This window comes from Heloderma suspectum, chromosome 1, assembly GCF_057233095.1.
Source record: "Heloderma suspectum isolate Gila_16-S chromosome 1, 16-S_ref, whole genome shotgun sequence".
Taxonomy (NCBI): Eukaryota; Metazoa; Chordata; class Lepidosauria; order Squamata; family Helodermatidae; genus Heloderma; species Heloderma suspectum.
In genome coordinates this window covers 416,923,677-416,945,001 of record NC_139458.1, presented here as the reverse complement: position 1 = coordinate 416,945,001, position 21,325 = coordinate 416,923,677, and the positions used below count along the sequence as shown (strand labels likewise).

At 43.0% G+C, this 21,325-nt stretch overlaps 1 protein-coding gene and 1 pseudogene across 1 annotated transcript in view; one reads left to right on the top strand and one right to left on the bottom strand.

Annotated features, from left to right (window-relative positions):
• The window catches only part of SLC8A1 (solute carrier family 8 member A1), a 344,239-nt gene that overhangs the window by 77,292 nt on the left and 245,622 nt on the right, over positions 1-21,325 (bottom strand). The gene's annotated exons all lie outside the window — the stretch shown is intronic.
• LOC146360213 (glutathione peroxidase 1 pseudogene) lies at positions 10,855-11,337 on the top strand (annotated as a pseudogene).

Genomic DNA, 21,325 nt, shown 5'->3' with positions numbered 1-21,325 from the left:
ATACTGCTGAAGCCTAGCTTGTAGGATTTTGAGCATCACCTTGCTGGCATGTGAAATGAGCGCAATTGTGCAGTAGTTTGAACACTCTTTGGCGTTGCCCTTCTTTGGAATTGGAATGTAAACTGACCTTTTCCAGTCTTGCGGCCACTGTTGAGTGTTCCAAATTTGTTAGCATATTGAGTGCAGCACTTTAACAGCATCATCTTTTAGGATTTTAAATAGCTCAGCCGGAAGACTGTCATCTCCGCTAGCTTTGTTGTTACTAATGCTTCCTAAGGCCCACTTGACTTCACTCTCGAGGATGTCCGGCTCAAGTTCAGTGACTGCACTCTCATGGCTATCAGGGACATTCAGATCTTTCCTGTATAGTTCTTCTGTGTATTCTTTCCACCTCTTCTTAATCTCATCTGCTTCTGTTAGGCCCCTGCCTTCTTTGTCCTTTATCATGCCCGTCTTTGCACAAAACGTTCCCTTGAGATCTCCGATTTTCTTGAAGACATCTCTAGTCTTTCCCATTCTGTTGTTTTCCTTGATTTCTTTGCATTGTTCATTTAAGAAGGCCTTCTTGTCTCTCCTTGCTATTCTGTGGAACTCTGCATTCAGTTGGATATATCTTCCCCTTTCTCCCTTGCTTTTCACTTCCCTTCTTTCCTCAGCTACTTGTAAAGCCTCATCAGACAGCCACTTGGCTTTCTTGCATTTCTTTTTCTTTGGGATGGATTGAGTTGCTGCCTCCTGAACTATGTTACGGACCTCTGTCCATAGTTCCTCAGGCACTCTGTCAATCAGGTCTAATCCCTGAAATCTATTCCTCACCTCCACTGTATATTCATCAGGGATATGATTGAGGTCATACCTGAATGGTTTAGTGGTTTTCCCTACGTTCTTCAATTTAAGCCGAAATTTTGCGAGAAGCAGCTCATGATCTGAGCCACAGTCAGCTCCAGGTCTTGTTTTTACTGACTGTATAGAGCTTCTCCATCTTTGGCTGGAAAGGACATAATCAATCTGATTTCGATATTGACCATCTGGTGATGTCCATGTGTAGAGCCACCCCTTGTGCTGTTGGAAAAGAGTGTTTGCTATGATCAGTGTGTTCTCTTGGCAAAACTCTATTAGCTTTTGTCCTGCTTCATTTTGTACACCAAGGCCATGCTTGCCTGTTATCCCAGTGATTTCTTGACTTCCTACTTTAGCATTCCTATCCCCTATGATGAAGAGGACATCTTTTTTTGGTGTTAGTTCTAGAAGGTGTTGTAGGTCTTCATAGAACCGATCAGCCTCAGCTTCTTCGGCATCAGTGGTTGGGGCATAGACTTGAATTACTGTGATGTTGAATGGTTTGCCTTGGATTCGTACTGAGATCATTCTATCGTTTTTGAGATTGTACCCCAGTACTGCTTTTCCCACCCTTTTGTTGACTATGAGTGCTACTCCATTTCTTCTAAGGGATTCTTGCCCACAGTGGTAGATATGATGGTCACCTGAATTAAATTCGCCCATGCCTGTCCATTTTAGTTCGCTGATTCCCAAGATGTCAATGTTCAGTCTTGCCATCTCATGTTTGACCACCTCCAGCTTACCTTGATTCATTGATCTGACATTCCAGGTTTCCTAAACAATATTGTTCTTTACAGCATCAGATTTTCTTTTCACCACCAGACACATCCACAGCTGAGTGTCCTTTCGGCTTTGGCCCAGCCGCTTCACTCTTTCTGGCGCTACTTGGAAATACCCTCTGCTCTTCCCCAGTAGTATATTGTACACCTTCCGACCTGAGGGGCTCATCTTCCGGCATCATCTCTTTTAGCCTTGTGATACGTTCCATGGGGTTTTCTTGGCAAGAATACTGGAGTGGGTTGCCATTTCCTTCTCCAGTGGACCACATTTTGTCAGAACTCTCCGCCATGACCTGTCCGTCTTGCGTGGCCCTGCACGGCACAGCTTATGGCTTCACTGAGTTATGCAAGCCCCTTCGCCACAACAAGGCAGTGATCCATGAAGGGGGGTACTGGAGGTAGCACATAGCTACCAGTTTGGATGGCTTTAAAAGGGAGTTAGACAAATTGCTGGAGGAAAAGGCTATCGATGGCTACTAGTCTTGATAGATAGGTACTGGAGGTAGCACATAGCTATCAAGACTAGTAGCCATCGATAGCCTTTTCCTCCAGGAATTTGTCTAACTCCCTTTTAAAGCCATCCAAACTGGTGGCCATCACTATATCCTGTGGTAGCTAATTCCATAGTTTAAGTATGAAGAAGTACTTCCTTTTATCTATCCATAATCTCCCACCATCCAGCTTCATGTGATGACCCCATTGGGTTCAAGTATTTTGAGAGAGGGAGAAAAATGTCTGTCTATCCACATTCTCCACACCATGCATAATTCTGTAGACCTGTATCATGTCTCAACCTCCTTTTTTCCAAGCAAAACAACCCCAACTGTTGTAACTTCTCATAGGGGTGATGCTCCAGCCCGTTGATCATTTTAGTTGCCCATTTCTGCATGTTTTCCAGCTCTACAATATCTTTTTTATTATGGACCTCCACTGTCTCATCTAGTTTGCTCCTTATTTAATAATAATAATTAATAATAATAATATACAGCAGTTAAAAATAGAGGCAGTCTACTTTATCAAAAAAAAAAAAAAAAAGGCAGCAACCCTGCATTTTTCCTGGAAACAAATAGCTGAAAGGGTAAAGTGAAGGTAGCAAGCAAAAAAGCAATAAAGAAAGAAAAAAAGTGTCCTTTAAATGACATTGGAGGGGTGAAAGCATCAGCACATAATTGAGGCTATTGGTTGCAGTACATGTTTCCAGACTCCTGCCAAAGCAGTGGAATTGATTTTTAAAAATACATCTGCTACTCCTCAAATCCGTTAATTAGCTAGAAAAACTAGATCCTTATGTGGGAGTACATAGTGGAAACAAGGAAAGGGGAAAGCAACAATGAATCTTTACTGCAGTCCTTGCAGTGACATCTCCCTTACGATGGCCCACTGGGAAAGTAAGTTTCTTTTTCACATCTATAAAGAGTAAGGAGAGAAATATGTATTGATTGGGCTGAAATATAATGAATGCGACAAGGGCAGTGGTGATGCAAAATATTTCAAAGAAGTGATGTAAACTTGACAATGGGAAAACACAAAAAACTGCATTCCCTCTCCCTCTTCTTTTTGAGTATTGAGTAAAAGCTGCTTTTGTGGAAGCATATATATATACATACATACAAACATTCTGTGACCAAAATAAATGGTGGGAATATGAATATTTTGCACAAGAATACTTGATGTAAGCTTTATTCTGAAGTAGGTATGTGAGTAAACTCAAAATAAGGCAGCTTCTTATCGCTAGACTTATCAGAACTAATATAGTATGATTTAGTAGCAAACTGCCCATTGTGAAGACTGGTCCATCCAGTGGTTGGTGGATCTTTTACTAGGGGCACATCAAGACTAGGCTTTTGTCTTAAAATCGCTTTGCCTCATTTACTGAATTTTACAGGGGAAGGGAGGATTCAGACAACATCATCTTCCACTTGTAATCCTTCTGTTTCCCACCGCTTCTTCCAGCTTTTTTCTTTACACCGCCCCCCACTCCAACCATTAAGGCATAAAAGACAGAATAGATACACGGTGTCTTTTGATTGGTTGTGCTAGGAGTCCTCTGTCTGGAAGCACTCCAGCTGTAAAATCACAGTGCAAAAGTAGCTATTAATGGCATTTATAAACTCATCAGTTGCCAATATTGAATTTATGGTTACTCTTTGGTGCTTAATTTTAACTTAATGGTGTTTAATTTAAAAGGGTGATTTGCTTTTAATACATCTGGTATAGTCTCACTAAGATGTGACCACACCATTGCAAATGATACCTGTGCTTCAAATGCTCACAAATAATTGCACTTTTTTTTTTGACATGCTACAACCATGGCCCTGAATAGGCGTCATGGTTAATTTTTTCAAAGGTTTGTACATCAGGTTGCCAACCTCTTTGCCAGCTCTTCTTTGCTTTTAAAGCAGCCTGGCATTTGGAAATTTAGCAGCTGACTCTTTTCTTAGCAAAGAGATCAACACCCTTTATTTGCTATATGTCAGGTTAATTAATTAATTAAATTTATATACCGCCCAATTGGCAGATGAATTCAGGACGGTTTACAATCATACAAAAACCAAAGCAACAATAAAATAACAACCAAAACAAGTGATGCAACAGTAAAAATGTCACAAATATTAAAACATTAAAAATATTAAAGAGCCAGCAATAACGGTAATAAGAGCAACAGATTAAAGATTAATTGCCTGCTGGAAGAGGAAAGTCTTAACCTGGCACCTAAACTTATACAGTAAAGATGCCAGGCAGATCTCCCTGGAAAATGCATTTCACAGATGTTAAAGGCACTAAAAAAGATGACAACACATATTTGGCACACAGATAAAAGTCAATTTAGCCTTTACATGGTACATTGGTGTTTGCTATGGTAAACATGTAAAGTGTGAAGGGAAGGGCACACAATTCAATCACACTGGGCATACCCTGCATCATGCGTTCAACTAGTTCACCACTGCAAAATGTATCTAGAGCTTGGGACAGAGATTCCACTGGCTGCTGGAAGTAGAAACATACTCGGGTTGAACCCAGAGACAAGGAAGCAGAATTCTGCTTACACAGTGGGGCTTCTCCCCTCCTGCGATAGCCCACTGCACACCCTGAAAACGTGCCGCTGGAGCTTCTGAAATTGATGCATGTGGGTAACAGGCTGAAGGAGGAGAAAAGGATCAGTGGAAAATGGGGTTGTGGCACCATATGTGAGCAAAAGCGCCTTCTGCTTGTACGAAGTACCCTCTGGATCCCAATGCATATCTTCAGGGGGAAAGAAACAGCTGGCAGATATGACCCTGAGCAACAAATCAGACCTTCAGTCTTTAACGCACAAAATACAGACTATAAAAACAGGGGTGGAGCGGGGGGAGAGACAAAAGTGTATGTTGACTATTTGGTTGGATCTCCTACACCCTGAAACTCTTGAAATATTGGCAGTGGGCAACAGTTTTGAACCCGGTGGTTTAATTTTTCTTGCTCCATTTCTGACAGCTACTAGATGTTGTTTTTGCTCAGGAGGAAAAAGAACAGATTGACTTCTTCTCTGACAACCAAACTGCACCTGATCCCAGCTGTCAGCACAACAAAGGGGGAGAAAATAGATGAACATTTGAAATGCAACACTTAAGTCACTGCAGCAGCTGATGCAAAAATAGAATAGCCTGTTGAATACAGAGGAACTTTATTGTGTGAGTAAACATGCATTCTTCTTTGCTGGAAGTATTTAACCAGAGGTTGGATGGTAATCTGTCAGGGATGCTGTAGCTACACCCTGCAGACTGCATTGAGCACAGGTTGGGACTAAATGATCTCCAAGATCCCTTCCAACTCTGTGATTCTGTCATTCTGCTATAAGTAATTTTCACAGGCATTTGTTTCCACTAAGATAAAAGTGGAGAGAGAAGTGGAGCATTAGGCAAACACTTTTCAGATTTGGAAACACCTTACATTCTCTTAAGGCAGAGGTGGAGAACATGTGGCCTCCAGATGTTGTTGGACTACAACTTCCATAATCCCTGGTCATGCTGGCTGGGACTGATGGAAGTTGGAGTCAAACAAGATCTGGAGGGCCACAGGTTCTCTAGCTCTGCCCTAACGCTTCAGTGGCATGAAGTATAATAGGGTGGAAATTCAGGCATGATAGTGGAGAGAAGCTGCACATGTTGAATTTGCACCTGCCATGGAGCTGTTAAGAGACACAAAACCTCTCAGAGAAAAGGTGGCAGCCCTAGGCAGTCCTGTAACGGCAACCTGATAGACAGGTGAAAATTCAGTAGGTACAGCTTCTTCCCATCAACATGCTAGGAAATGATGCATGGCCTTTTATCAGAACTTGCTCCCAAGACTGCAAAATATATGGTTGTTTGAGGCAATGACAGCACTATCAAACCACCTCCAACACTCTTAAGACATTACTTCTAAACCTCTCTGGCACACCCACCAAGTGTGTCTCTAAGAGGGTCAAACCAAGGTAGTTTCATTTCATCCTGTGAATGCTTGTGGCATCTGTATCAGTCTTGCACAACTCTGTGAAAAATGAGGCAAAAATCTTTCAGATGGAGCACAGTGAACAGCATTCTTAAAAAAAAGAGAAAAGATCGTATTTTTAAAAATTGTTCTTTGTTTCTGAAGAAATAATAAAAGGAAGCTAAGTGAGTCAGTGAAATGCTGAGGGGGAAATGCTGTAGACCAGCAAGCTAGTAAAATGCTCTGTTTAGGATCCAAGTAAGCGCTGCACCATTTCTTTGAATAATTGATACTAATAATAAATACTACCAACGCCTTTTAGAGGGCTGTGAAATATAAGTCACCCTGTGCAACCTTTATATTACACCTTGTATAACTTTCACACCATGGGTACTTCCAGATGAGGCTTTTATTGTGCAACTGCCCTGTCTTATTTATGGAATTTTATGGGGTGGGGGTGGTCAAGACGTCATCATCACTTTTGGCTCATAACCCCTCCCCCATGTTTTCCCACTGCTTCTTCCATCTTTTTCTTTCCACAAGAACCCAGTCAGAGTGCAACCCTATGGGCTAGATACCCAAATGACAGAGGCCTCCAAGATCGGAGGTGCCTCTCTGTCCTATGCCCTGCTGGGCTCTTGCCAGCAGGGTGGGAAAAGCAAAGCCTCTCCATCCTCCAGTACAGCATTTCTAGTTAGACAGGCTTCTGAGCCTGTCTAACTCACTTGCTCTGCTGAGGGTGGGACTGGGGGCTGAGAGGCTGTTGGATCTGTTGGATCCATGGCCTCTCCCCTGCCTGCCTGCCTGCCTGCTTGCCTGCCTGCCTGACCCAACCCCAAAACACACCCAGTTCCTCCCTTCCTGAAGCTGGAGTCCCGACCTCAGGAGAGGGAGTCACCATGGAGTTTAGACAGGCTTGCAGGTGGGGTGGAGAGGGAGCGATCCACAATTGAATCTCCTCCTCCAGGGTTGGAGCTCTTTCTCCTGTCTTGGGGAAGAGATCCCCTGCATCCTGTGACCCCTCAGATGCTGAGGATTTCCTGAGGCATAGGATTGCGCTCTTAAGGATGAAAAGACAGAGCAGCGGCATAGTGTATTTTGAATGGCAGAGCTAGGAGTCATCCGCCTGGAAGCACTCTATTTCTAAAAGGTGCCTCATACACCTCACAGATGGGAAAACATTCTTAAGTCAGAGACTCTATAAGTTTAGGGATATAGGAAGCTGCCTTACCAGTCAAGGTTTTGTCAGTGTAGCCCAGTATTGTCCACTTGAGAGCTCCTTCACACCCGGCATTTATCCTGCGATTGACATTGCTCCTTCATGGACGTCTGCAGGCAATTTACATGACGCAGTGACCCTGCCGGGACCCTCCTCCACTAAATGCCCTTTGTTCCATTTTTAAATGGATCGCAGATAATGAGCTATCAAATTACCCCGTTGTGTTTTGCTTCAGTTTCCTCCGTGAAAAGAGTAAAAACGGGAAGAAGAGGATCAATGAAAGATAATGGAAAACTCAGATACGGGGAGAAGGGGCAGGGAGGAAGCCGTGTGTAAAGGGAATCAGTTGTGATCCTGCATTTAAAACGGAAGCAGAAAGCCCCGTTTTAAATGCAGGATTTTAGGCTGGTGTAGAAACGCCCTGAGACTTAGAGCAGCTCTCTAAGGTCTTCAGCCAAGATGAAAGCATGTGCTCTGCCACTGAGCAACAGTCCTCATGCCCAGCACTGCTAGGATTCCCAGGTGACCTCTTTTACAGAGGACAGTCCTGTATTTGAAAGGCTGACAGAGGACAGTCCTCTATTTTGAAGGCGTCCTCTATTTGAAGGGCTGCCCAGACCAAATATAAAGAAGATAAAGAACCACCAGAAGGACGATCTGGGCCTTGAGGTTAACCATCAACAGCACCTGTCCAGCAGACCGAGCAAGGCACACAGGTCACCTGGTGGTCACAATCTTTCACATGATTGTGAGATGTACTGTATTTCTATCTGAACTACAATAATTATTTCTAAGTTTGTATCTATACATATAAATTAACATGTGAAAACTCTAGGCAAATTTGTGTCCTCTTTTTTGGTGATGCATATTCTCTTTGTTGGCAATTCAGAAGTGGCCACCATACTTCTGTCTGACATCCCCCGTCTCTCTAGTCTGTTCAGAGGTTCTTTTTTCTTCTCTTAACACCCAACTCTGAGGAAGAGTTCTGTATGCCTCAAAAACTTGCTTCTAGCATTCTAGCACAAATTGCTGAATCCGTGAAAGACCACTTTCCACTGTATCGACCCACTAGATCTTCAGAGAAGGTCCTGCTAGTTGTGCCACGAGCCTGTAGACTGTCATCTAATGGCAGCACAGAAACCACCTTTCTCCATGGCAGTGCCTTCCCAGTACTGGCCCCAGGTTTTAGATGGCCCTTGGGAAAGAAACCCTCAGTGCCCCCCACCCCCACCTCAGTGAGTCTACCTTCTTGCTAGCATTGTCACTAGTTGCTGCTCCCACAGCTCCTTCTTGTCCTCATTGGCACCACCTGCTTGCTTGCCAGGCAGAGAGCCAGTGAGTAAATATGCAGTGGCATTTACTGCTCCTCCTTCACACTGTGACAGTTGTTTAGGCTAGAGGAAGAGGAGGGCAAGCAAGCAGGTTGAAATGGTGAAGAGGAGGAACAGGTCCAGGAGGCTCTTGTCAGCATGCCTGCTGAAGTGTAGGTCCCCGGCAGGTGCCCAACCATGCCACCCCTTAAAGCTGGCCCTGTGCCTACATTCTGGATTGCTTTCCCCCCTGTTGTACCAGAAGTACCAACAGCGATGTGCTTTCACTACCTATTAAAACATGTTTTTTTCCCAGGAATTTCCCAATCATCAAATGTTGGATCTTACTGCCTCGGGTTGTAACTGCTTCTGATGTTTAATTTGCATTTATTGTGATGTTTATTTTGTTTTGTTTGTAAGCCGCTTCAAGATCTTGGATAACAAGTGGTCCATAAATACTTAAATAAATAAAGGTGTTTTCTGCTTGAAGGGCAACAATGGTGTGGGAAGAAACTGAATCATCAGGCAGCTCAATGGGGCTTCTATTTACAGGTGTTACTAGAGCAAGATGGGAATAGACTGGGGAAGCGGGTCCCACTTCACTCCAATATTGTATAGCCCAGGGCCTCATTTGCTCTGGGTTTCTAATTCTGCTTGTGTTTGTAGTGGCATAAATTCTGAAGGCATGGCTCTTTGGGAAGCAAAGCACAGCATCAAAAATAAAAACATACACATTGTCACCCAAATGTAAAAACATACTTGCTGGATTGTGGGTAAATGTACTCCTTGAAACCAATATTTATTTTTGGTGGCATATACTGCTCCACCCTGTGAAAGTGGCTTTGTAGTTTGGCTTGCTCACTGCTACATTATGAGGGCCTTTTACACTTAAAGAATAACTAGCACATTCATTTTCCTCTGCCAAATGTCAAGGGAGCTTTGTACAACACATCTCATCAGACTGGAACCCCACTGTCACATTTGCAGAGCAGTAACAGACTGAAAACCGCTCCTCTGTGGCTTGGTCCAGTCTTACTAATGTATGAAGCTCTAAATCATGTGACGTCACACCGAGCGCATTGTTATTTCCAACTCCCATTTCCCTCTGTCTGCTAAGTCTGACCACTGATGCTAGCATGTAAAGGAACTACTATATGCTCAGTCTGACATGAGATTCAGAGTGTCATCCTTTACTGAGGTGACACAGGACCAAACTGTGAAGAAAAGGAGTTTCAGCATGTACCAGTTCACCTTGGAAATGTGAAAGGCAGATCTCATCTAAGCCATGCATCAGACTGAAAAATAACATGCTGTATGAAATGTCAGATTTTCTTTTATACCTCCTTAAACATACGACTCAACTAGCCTCACATGCATTTGATCTGCCTCCTGACAGCATTGTGTTTTGGCATCATATGACCTATTTGTATTCTGTTATCAGCCAATCAGAACATGGGATTTTTGGAGTAATTCTGCTCATTTGCTCAGGATTAGGGCCAGCCCAAAACATTTTGCTGCCTGAGGTAAAAGACAAGACCCCCCCCCCCTCCAGGTATAGAGAATGACCTAATGGGCAGTTGAATCTTACTTCTACACTGGCAGCTTGACAGCCTCCTCCATCACTCCTGAGGACAGCACGCTAGCTTAGGGGGTGTAGGACAGGCCACATGGTATACACAGCTCTAACTGCTTGCCATCCCTCCCCTCAGCATCCAGCACCTGAGGCAGCTGCCTCACTCTGCCTAATGGTAGAGTTGGCCCTGTTGGGAGTTCACCTCATTGGTACCTTTTCCTCAGTAAACATGCACAGGACTGGGGTAAAATCATTTTTGTTTGTTTGTTTTTATTTTAATAGAATAAAATATTTGTTTGTTATTTCTTTTTTATTGAAAGCCACTTTGGGTGTGTGTGGCTTTTAGGGCCAAAAAGTGGGGTTTAAGTAACTTTATACATAAGTAAATAAAAACAAATGTGATTTTCTCTGCTTGTTTGGCTCTTTTTACCTGTCTTTTTGTGAGACAGTTGGTTTGTCTCTGGACTTCAGGTTTTCAAATGAATAGATTACAGATGCAAGATACACAAGTGATTGGTTCAACTTAATTAAAAAAAATGAATATACAGAGATACTAACATTTTAAAAAGAACCCCCCAAAACAAATTGAGTTTAATTCTGATATATAACAACAACAACATCTGTATTTAATCCAGCACGTATTATTTCTGTTTTTGCAATGACCTGGGCTCATTGGCGGGATGCATGTTGCTGGTTTCCAACATGGCTTCGCTTTGAGGCACAACAAGCTGGGACTTCGCCCAGTTCCATGAGCTCCAGCGGCGTTTCGGGCCTCAGGGGTTCACCGTGCTCGCCTTCCCGTGCAACCAGTTTGGTCACCAGGAGAATGCCACCAATGAAGAGATCCTGAATTCGCTAAAGTATGTCCGCCTAGGCAATGGGTATGAGCCCAACCTCACGGTGTTTGAAAAGTGTGAGGTCAATGGGACAAATGCTCACCTGCTCTTCGAATTCTTCAAAGAGGCATTGCCTTACCCACATGACAACCATGTGATGGCCAACCCACAGTTCATCTTCTGGTCTCCTGTGTGCCGCTATGACATCGCTTGGCACTTTGAAAAGTTCCTTGTTGGTCGTGATGGAGTGCCTTTCAAGAGTTACAACAGGCGATTTGAAACTATCAAGATCCAGGATGATATTGAGATGTTGCTTAAACAAGTCCCTTAAAATCAACTAGATTAAGTCTTGCTGAAACTTATCTCTACCTCTCCTCTTTGAGCTAGACTTCTTTCATACATGATGTTACCCTTAACATGATGTTAAGTTCAACGCTTTCTGTGCTAGAGTAAATTGCATATATGTCCCAGTTTACACTGGGCTAACCTGATTGTGCAGAGGAAAGTTGCTTATGTATTAGAGCAAGAAAGCTTCCCTGGAATACAGGAGTCTACTTGGATGCTGTGATGTAAACTGAACCTGCAATTCTTTCCATTGCATGCTGCTAAAACCATTATACCTAAAGCACATAGTCATCAGTCTTAACTTCACGTACACTACATAAATATTTGTGAATAAGCTGGGGCCAGTTATGGTTCCTTGTATATGTTTATATGGTGTACACAAGATGTGTGTATACTTCAAACATTCCAGTTTAGTGGATATACAATGTGGGTCTATAACATGCATTGGTAAAAATCATGCTATGTGAGGCCCTAATCTGCCAGACTTTGTGTCCTTTGTCTGCACAGTTACAAGATGGGGGATACGTGGCTCAACAACACTACAAGTGAGAAGGATCTTGGAATTGTTGTCGATCACAAGCTGAAGATGAGCCAACAATGTGACATGGCTGCAAAAAACGCAAATGCTCTTTTGGGCTGCATTAACAGAAGCATAGCTTCCAAATCCCGGGAAGTACTAGTTCCCCTCTACTCAGCACTGGTTAGGCCTCATCTGGAGTACTGGGTCCAGTTCTGGGCACCGCATTTTAAGAAGGCCGCAGACAAACTGGAGAGGGTTCAGAGTAGGGCAACAAAGATGATCAGGGGTCTGGAAACAAAGCCCTATGAAGAGGGACTGAAAGAACTTGGGCATGTTTAGCCTTGAGAAGAGAAGACTGAGGGGAGATATGACAGCACTCTTCAAGTACTTGAAAGGTTGTCACAGAGAGGAGGGCCAGGATCTCTTCTTGATTATCCCAGAGTGCAGGACACGGAGGAATGGGCTCAAGTTACAGGAAGCCAGATTCTGGCTGCACATCAGGAAAACCTTCCTGACTGTTAGAGCAGTATGACAATGGAACCAATTCCCTAGGGAGGTAGTGGGCTCTCCCACACCAGAGGCACTCAGGACGAGGCTGGACAGCCATCTGTCGGGGATGCTCTGACTCGGATTCCTGCATTGAGCAGGGGGTTGGACTCGATGGCCTTGTAGGCCCCTTCCAACCCTACTGTTCTATGATTCTATACATTGCCTCTTTTTCTCTGGTTCATCAACTATTTACTCTGACAGTAAATTTCTATTCTCCATCAAAATGTTATTCATGATGGTGCTTCTTCTAAACACTTGAAAAGCACTTGATGCATGTGTAATAATTTGTATGAAGTTGTAGTACATTACACCAGGGAAAACAGTTTGGGGTCAGAACTTTGATGTAAAAGCTACTATACATGAACAAACTTGCAGACTAGAACTTTTGACTGCAGACTTCTGATGTGCTTTGTTGAATAAACACACACAAACTGAACCTATAATTACAATAATAGTGGGGCAGGGGGAAGAAAAGGAGAGAAACAGCAGAATGCTTCTGATATTCGCTTGTTAGGTCTAATGGTCAGGAGAGATGGACTGACTCAGCACATCAGTAATGGCACAAAGAAACTTCTGGTTCTGCCTTGTACTTTCTAAGGCCTTCAAGACAGACAGGTGCCAGCAGATGATAGGAAATGTGGGAAGACTCAATTAATTCACAAATGCCTAAACTGCAAGACTGTCATGACAATTGGCTGTAATTGTAACTGTAAGTGGGCAGATGCACATAGCAGAAAAAGCTGTGAGGCTGTAGCTGACTGGGAGCAAAACTTTTCTTTTTGGCCTAAGCTAGCCTTCCCCAATCTTGTGTCCTCCAGATGCGCTGACTACGAGTCCTATCTCCAGCCATTGGCTGGGATGATGGGAACTGTAGTCTACAAATGATGGGAACTGTAGTCTACAAATCTGGAGGGCACATGGTTGGGGAAACTTGGCCTGCTGTTGCTTAATTTTATCTACTGATTATTTGTTTTGGTTATTTGTGTATTTGTTTTTTGGCTGCTTTTAGCTTGTTGTAAATATGTCTTAATGATTGGTTATCGTTTTTATGCTTTTTATATTTTGTAAGCTGCTTTGAGCAATTCCATTTTTGGAGGGGAAAAGCTTACTTTTTGTTTCTAGCAAAGGCTGACTCATATTGCTCTGTATTTATATAAAAAATGGAGCTTTGTTATGGGATGAGCTAGTGTAGTGGTGTCATGATTAAAGTGCTGGATAAGAATCAGGGAGACTATGGTTCAACCCACTACCCAGCCATGAAGCTCTCTCTCCATGACTGTGGGGCAGTCATAATCTCTCAGCCTAACCTACCGCACAAGTTTGTTGTAGGATATACTAGGATATACTAGGGTGGTGGGAGAAGGCACCACATTGAGTTTCCTTTCTTGAAGGAAAAGGTGGGGTATAAACCTAAGAAATAAATACCGCAGAAACTACAACAAAACCAACAGTGTTAATTAGGAGAGTCCTAGAATGCAACATTCTACACTTCCTCAGTAAGGCTATGGCTACCATATCCAGGTCTGGGCAAATACTTCACATTCATAGGTGAAACTCAGTAGGCATGAGTGTCAAAGGAGAGGTTAGCATGTTTAGTCCATAATGAATCCAACTATGTTCCAATGGGGGTTATTTTTTTATATTTATTATTGCATTTATGTCCCGCCTTTTTTCCCCTTGCAAGGAACCCAAGTGGTTAGTCACTGGTTGTTGTTGTTCAGTCATTCAGTCGTGTCCGACTCTTCGTGACCCCATGGACCATAGCACGCCAGGCCTTCCTGTCCTGTGCTCTCTCCCGGAGCGTGCTCAAGTTCATATTCATTGCATCCGTGATGCTATCTAGCCATCTCATCCTCTACCGTCCCCTTCTCCTTTTGCCTTCAGTCTTTCCCAGCATCAGGGTCTTTTCCAGGGAGTTTTCTCTTCGCATTAGGTGGCCAAAATATTGGAGCTTCAGTTTCATTATCTGTCCTTCCAATGAGCACTCAGGGTTGATTTCCTTTAGGATGGACTGATTTGACCTCCTTGCAGTCCAGGGGACTCGTAAGAGTCTTCTCCAGCACCACAGTTCGAAAGCATCAATTCTTCGGCACTCAGCCTTCCTTATAGTCCAGCTCTCACAGCCATACATTACTACTGGGAAAACCATAGCTTTGATTAGACGGACCTTTGTCGGCAAGGTGATGTCTCTGCTTCTTACTATGCTGTCTAGGTTGGCCATAGCTTTCCTCCCAAGGAGCAAGCGTCTTTTAATTTCATGGCTACAGTCACTGTCTGCGGTGATCTTGGAGCCCAAGAAAGTAAAATCTGTCACTGCTTCCATTTCTTCCCCTTCTATATGCCAGGAAGTGATGGGGCCAGATGCCATGATCTTAGTTTTTTTAATGTTGAGTTTCAAACCAGCTTTTGCACTCTCCTCTTTCACCCTCAACAAGAGGCTCTTTAGATCCTCTTCGCTTTCTGCCATTAGGGTGGTATCGTCTGCATATCGGAGGTTGTTGATAATTCTCCCAGCAATCTTAATTCCGACCTCTGATTCATCCAACCCGGCATTTCTCATGATGTACTCTGCATATAAGTTAAATAAGCAGGGTGACAATATGCAGCCTTGTCATACTCCTTTCCCAATTTTGAACCAATCGGTTGTTCCATGTCTGGTTCTTACTCTTGCTTCTTGACCCTCGTACAGGTTTCTCAGGAGACAGGTAAGGTGGTCTGGTACTCCCATCACTTTAAGAATTTGCCACAGTTTGTTGTGATCCACACAATCAAAGGCTTTAGCATAGTCAATGAAGCAGAAATAGACGTTTTTCTGGAATTCTCTTGCTTTCTCCATGATGCAGCGAATGTTGGCAATTTGATCTCTAGTTCCTCTGCCTCTTCTAAATCCAGCTTGTACTTCCGGTAGTTCTCGGTTCGCATACTGCTGAAGCCTAGCTTGTAGGATTTTGAGCATCACCTTGCTGGCATGTGAAATGAGCGCAATGGTGCGGTAGTTTGAACACTCTTTGGCGTTGCCCTTCTTTGGAATTGGAATGTAAACTGACCTTTTCCAGTCTTGTGGCCACTGTTGAGTGTTCCAGATTTGTTGGCATATTGAATGCAGCACTTTAACAGCATCATCTTTTAGGATTTTAAATAGCTCGGCTGGAATACTGTCATCTCCGCTAGCTTTGTTGTTACTAATGCTTCCTAAGGCCCACTTGACTTCACTCTCGAGGATGTCTGGCTCAAGTTCAGTGAGCGCACTATCATGGCTATCAGGGACATTCAGATCTTTCCTGTATAGTTCTTCTGTGTATTCTTGCCACCTCTTCTTAAAATTCCAGCCTTAAACCTCATCCGTGAAAAAGTCCTAAGGGACCCATGCCCCATCCAACAATGAGAAAAAGGCCCATGCCAACCTGAGGTGTCCCCTTTATTCAGGGTATATGACCACTCCTTAGGTTTTGACTTTGGGATTTAAAAAGTCATTTTTCTTTGAAAGGAGTGTGAGGTGTTTGCAACTCAGTGATAAGTCTGCACAAGAAGCAGCCTATTTGGAAAATAACAGTTTTGGAAGCGAACACATACTGCTGCTGACCTACGCTCCATTTGCGGGGAAGATACTTTACAAGAGCCAAAATATGCCTCCCCAAATACAAAGATTTACAAAAATATCTGCCTGTTCACTCAATATCTGCTTTCTCCTTCAATTGACTTCATCATGTAGCCAAATTTGATTGGCTACAGAGCATTATGATGTCATCACAGTCACTACATGACCCCCTGATTGTCTAGGATCACTCATGTGTCTACTCCAAGAAGATGTAGTAGTGGTTCGGATGGTGTTGAAGCAGATTTATTTATTTATTAATTAAATTTCTTAATTGCCCATCTCGCCGGTCACCCGGCCACTCTGGGCAATGTACAATAATACAAACAGTTAAAAAACAATAAGATCAGACATTAAAACATCATTTTCTAAAATTTCCCTAGCCCACCCCAAATGCCTGCCTACACAACCAAGTTTTCAATGCGTGGCAGAAGCTCATTAAAGAGCTCATTTTTCCTAGATGCGTTAGCATCTAGGAAAAACAATGGCATCAAAAGGACATTTTTAAAAAATATTTTCACAAAGTGTTTCTACCTGGCCAGATGGCTATTTTTAGCCTGAACAACAAAACCGAAGAATGTTCAGTATCGTTCTAATATCTTCCCCTCCTCCTTCATTACAGCTTTGAGACCAGCCTCCTGCTACTTGCAGAACCAAGCCTCCAGCTGATGATCACTGGCACTCTTTGTTGGCATGCTTTGACTTGCAAAGGTCTGTCATTTCTGAATGCCATAATCAACTGTGACAATTTATTTTTCACAGCTCATTGGTTCAAAGGGTCTTTCTGGGACATCTAGTTTATTGCACCGCCATAATTGCAAAATTACCTGACACCTGCAAATTTTGGAAACCAGGATGTGATAATACGGGGAGTTTTAAATATTTAATTTGCCAACCAGAGAGGTTTTATTCAGCACTAAAGCCACATTTTACCACCTTTACCCAACATTAAGTTTCATCTAGTCCGTGTGTAAGTGAATTTCTCTGCTGGATGATTACAGTTGGCATAATCCAGCCAAGTGGGAAGCAGCTGGAGAGGCAAGAAGCCTGTAATTAGTAGCCCAAGTTTTCTTCTTGCTCTATAGCCCAAAGAAAGGAAGCAGTGATGAAAAATTAAAGGAGAATGTTTATGTATGAAAATAGGATTAGCCTATGGAATAAGACTGAAAGCATGTATGGGACAAGATACAGAGGGCAGTATCCTATTCCGCTGCTGCGCCTCTGATAGCTCTGTTGAGCTGGTGGCACTCACCGCTAGCGCTTCCTAAAACAACCCCAGAAATGAGTGGGTAAGGCTAGTTTCCAGAACAGGACAGGTCAGTAGGCTTTCCTTCTGTGAGCTCCGTTGACCTGCCCCATTCTGGAAAAAAGCATTTCCGCTTGTTTACAGTTGTTTCAGGAAATGCTAACTTCCCGTTGTGCTAGCAATAGGTCCTGCTAACATGTGGGCAGTGTAGGATGCTGCCCATTGTTTGGAACTGAACCTGAGAACCAACCTATATGCTCAGAAATATAGTGTCAGGAAGGATCCGTCTGAGGCTGTTGGTGGCAGAAAATAAATCTAGAGCTGGAGGGCACTGTTCTCCAGCTGAGGGATCTATTCCGCTGAAAAGGCATGGTCTGAAGAACAGGTCCCTAGCATTTCTACCAGGCTTGGCCAATGCAGGTCTTCATAATACTTGCCAGCTGGTGCTGCAAACCCCTCTTTGCTTCTGGACCATGGCAATCCATGGTAGTTCACCCAACTAGGTCCCTTGGGGTTCTAGTTTCAAGTTCTGGAGTCTCTGACAGCTATAATGCCTGGATTTGAGTCCCTGTGTATTCAACCATGTTTGTGGCACTGAATAAGGATTGCCACTTCTTTTTTTCTGACAGACTTCTCATCTTTAACAGCTGTATGGCAGATAGGTACCTCGCCGTCCTTTCCATGCTAGGAACAGTTCTACCTATTGAATTTGACTGGTGCAGATGGGCACAAAACTTGTTTCAGTTTATTTTTGATATGAATTTACTAAAATTTGCAAAGTTCTTCATATTCATCAGAGAAAGAACTTGAGATGTAAACAATATGAATGCAGGAGAAACCAAAACTGACAGATTTGCCCATCCCTCGTCTGAATGCTTTCCTACATCAAACCCCCCAATCTCTGGAAAGCTTTCTCATTAGTGTGGGGGAGAGAGCCTTCTGCATCACATGTTAGCTTTTCATGATCAGGGAGTTTTTGATGTGGGTGTGTTATCAAACATGTGGCCTACACTGGTAGTCTGGAATAGTATAGCCCAGGAAGGGCTTTGCCATGCAATCTTTCTGAATATGCAGGATGGACATGTATGAGCAGCTTGTGAAAGAGCCAACATATTCCCAATGAAGTCCATGGGATCTCAGCAGCTTAATTTGACACAGGGTTTCAGCCTTGGTATCCATCTATGTGCGTCAGGCAACCACCTGAAGTTTTATTTCTATACAAACAGTGGCATACTGCATGCTGCCATCTGGCGGCCCCATGATCTTTGCTTATTGAATAAAATGGAGAAATGCCTTAGTATGCACAGTAGATCAGGAGTGGGCAGAATGTAGATCAGGATCTACCAGTTCATGTCTGGATGATTTGCAGTAGATCCACAAAAGTTACTGGCTCCCTGTTGTTTCACAATAGTGACAAATTAGATATCTAAATGAAGAAAACTTGGTGGGAGGGGGAAATCAGGAGTGGATTTTGTGTGTGAAGTCAGTTCTGATGCTGAAAACAAATTCCTGTGCTCAGTTACCCACCCATCTTGAGCCACTATTCTGTACCTAGCTCCAAATGATGGTTTTTGAGATTCTAGTAGAAGACAAAGTAAAGTCCACAAACCTGAAGTCTGGCCTTCCCTACTGTAGCTAACTTGGGTGTTAGTTGCAGCTGGCCCGCCATTGAGGTTACTCTTCCCATTTTTCTTTGCCTGTTTTCTAATGCACCTTTTCAAAATCCAGAAAGATACCCCCCACCCCACTGCCAAATACCCATCCAATTGCTTTTGGGAAACCAGTGTTCTCTTATGTGAGGCTAAGTATGTACTTTTCTGCTGCTTAGACCAAGAACTACTCTTATAAAAATAATAGCTGTAACCTTTCAAGCAAAAACAAGCTAACCCTATTTTATACACCTGTCATGGTTGTCATGACAACAACCCTCCAACATGTGCAACCATTCTATTATTGAAAGGGGTGTCATTCCTATGATGGATTTTTATGAAATAGTGCCAAGAGGAGATGGACTCGTGTGCATGTGTGTTTGTGTGTGGGAGGTTTACAAATTATTTATCAATTGTTTCCAAGTTAAAGCTGAAGTTAAAGTTAAAGTCACACAGCAGGAGCCTTCATACAAAAATAACAATCTTGACCAGGGTGCTGAGCTTAAAGAAGGCCAAAAAGGGACTATTTACAATTGTGGTAGCTTGTCTGAGCCACACTCAAAAGACAACCTAAATCATCAGCACAGGGGTGGACCCTCCAGATGTTTTGGCATAGAACTCCCATCAGTCCTAGCCTGCATAGCTAATAGTGAAAGATCATAGGAGTTATAGGCCAAAACAAATGGAGGGCCACAAGTTGCCCACCCCTGCATTTGTACAATGTATCCACCCTTTTCTAAAGAGTGCCCGGGGCACATGGATTTCTGAAAAACTATGAAGATCACAGGGGATTGTGCTGGACCAAGGGGCAGGCTTGGGATGAAGAAACATGGAGGCTCAATGTGAACAGAGATCTGAAGGCTGGGGGTGGAGGGTCCTGGATGATGTGTAGGAAGGCCAACAGTACCTCCAGGCATACTAAATAATATATAGACTATCCCATAAAGGAAGGAAAGTAGGTGGGCCTTGACAGAAGTGTTGAGCTATTCAAGGGCTATTGAGAAGAATCCTAGGCCTTCTAAAAATATGGAAGAGATGAGTGTGAACAGCTCCACAGTGGTAGTTTGTATTTAACAACACACCAGCGATTAAATTTACATATGAATGTTACGGTATCTGAGGATGCCTTTGCTAATATGGAATTATAAGAATAGCGTTCGGAGCCACACCAGTTATATATAGGTAAGGCAGCTCCTATTTTCCATTTCCAGGGTGACTCTTTAAACAGAGCTAAACAAAATAATGTTAATGTGGAAAACTGCTTGAGTGCTTTGTGACATGTTTCTGTTCGGATCAGAAAAAAACTGAGCTCTTCTCAGATTCTCTCATCTTCGCTCCAGGCCACTGCACCATAAAGCAACCATGCCTTAGTCGGAAGGAAAGTAGAGATATTTAAAGAAAAAGGAATGAATCCCATGGAGAGCTATTATCCCCACTAGGTTTAAAAAATACTTCTTAAGGGGCTGTAGGAGTTAAAAATGATACCTTTTATTAGGTGGAGGGCAAATTCTGACAGGGAGGCCTTCATAAATGCCCTTACTACTTTTACAAATCTCACCAGGGAAACTACTGAATCTTATATTGCAAGCTTTGATAAACTGATAAAGGGTCAAAGTAAAACCCTAAAGAATAAGCCCAGGCACTAGGAAGTAGGGAATTAATAAGTTCTGTGCTGCCTCTAAATGGAGCCTTTCTTCATGAGCAGAGATATGGTTTGATGGAATTCCCACCCCTGCAATGCCTAAAGACTGGACATATTAGAAAGAAAGTCAAGATCTTCCTTTTGGGGAAAGCTGTACATGTTTACTGAACAGGATTTAGTATGACCCCCGCTTCCTTCAGACATTTTAAGTGTAAATGATTTCAATATTGTTCATTTTATTTTTCTGTATTGTGTTCACCTCTTCGAGTTTTTGTAGCAATACAGGAAGTTATCAAGAGTGGTTTTGGACATTAAAAACAAGCCTGGATGGTCTATTCCACAGTCAGCTAGTAGCATTTGTTTGTAATGTCCCCAAAGCCCTTGTGTAGGGGAGTTGCTTGCAGCAAATTCATACTGGATGTAATAATATGGCTGCTTAAATGGACACATCCTGCAATGAATCAAAGGTGTATTTATTTATTTATTATTCAATTTATTAATCGCCCATCTGGCTGGTCACCCAGCCACTCTGGGCGATGTACAGCATACAATAAAACAGTTTAAAACAATAAAATTCTACAGTAAAAACATTTTCTAAAATACCCTAACCCACCCCAAATGCCTGCCTGAACAACCACGTTTTTAATGCACGACGGAAGCTCATTAAAGAGGGGGCATGGCGGAGTTCCCTAGGGAGGGAGTTCCACAGAGTGGGGCCACCACAGAAAAGGCCCTCTTCCTCGTCCCCACCAGTCTAGCTGTCCTGGCTGATG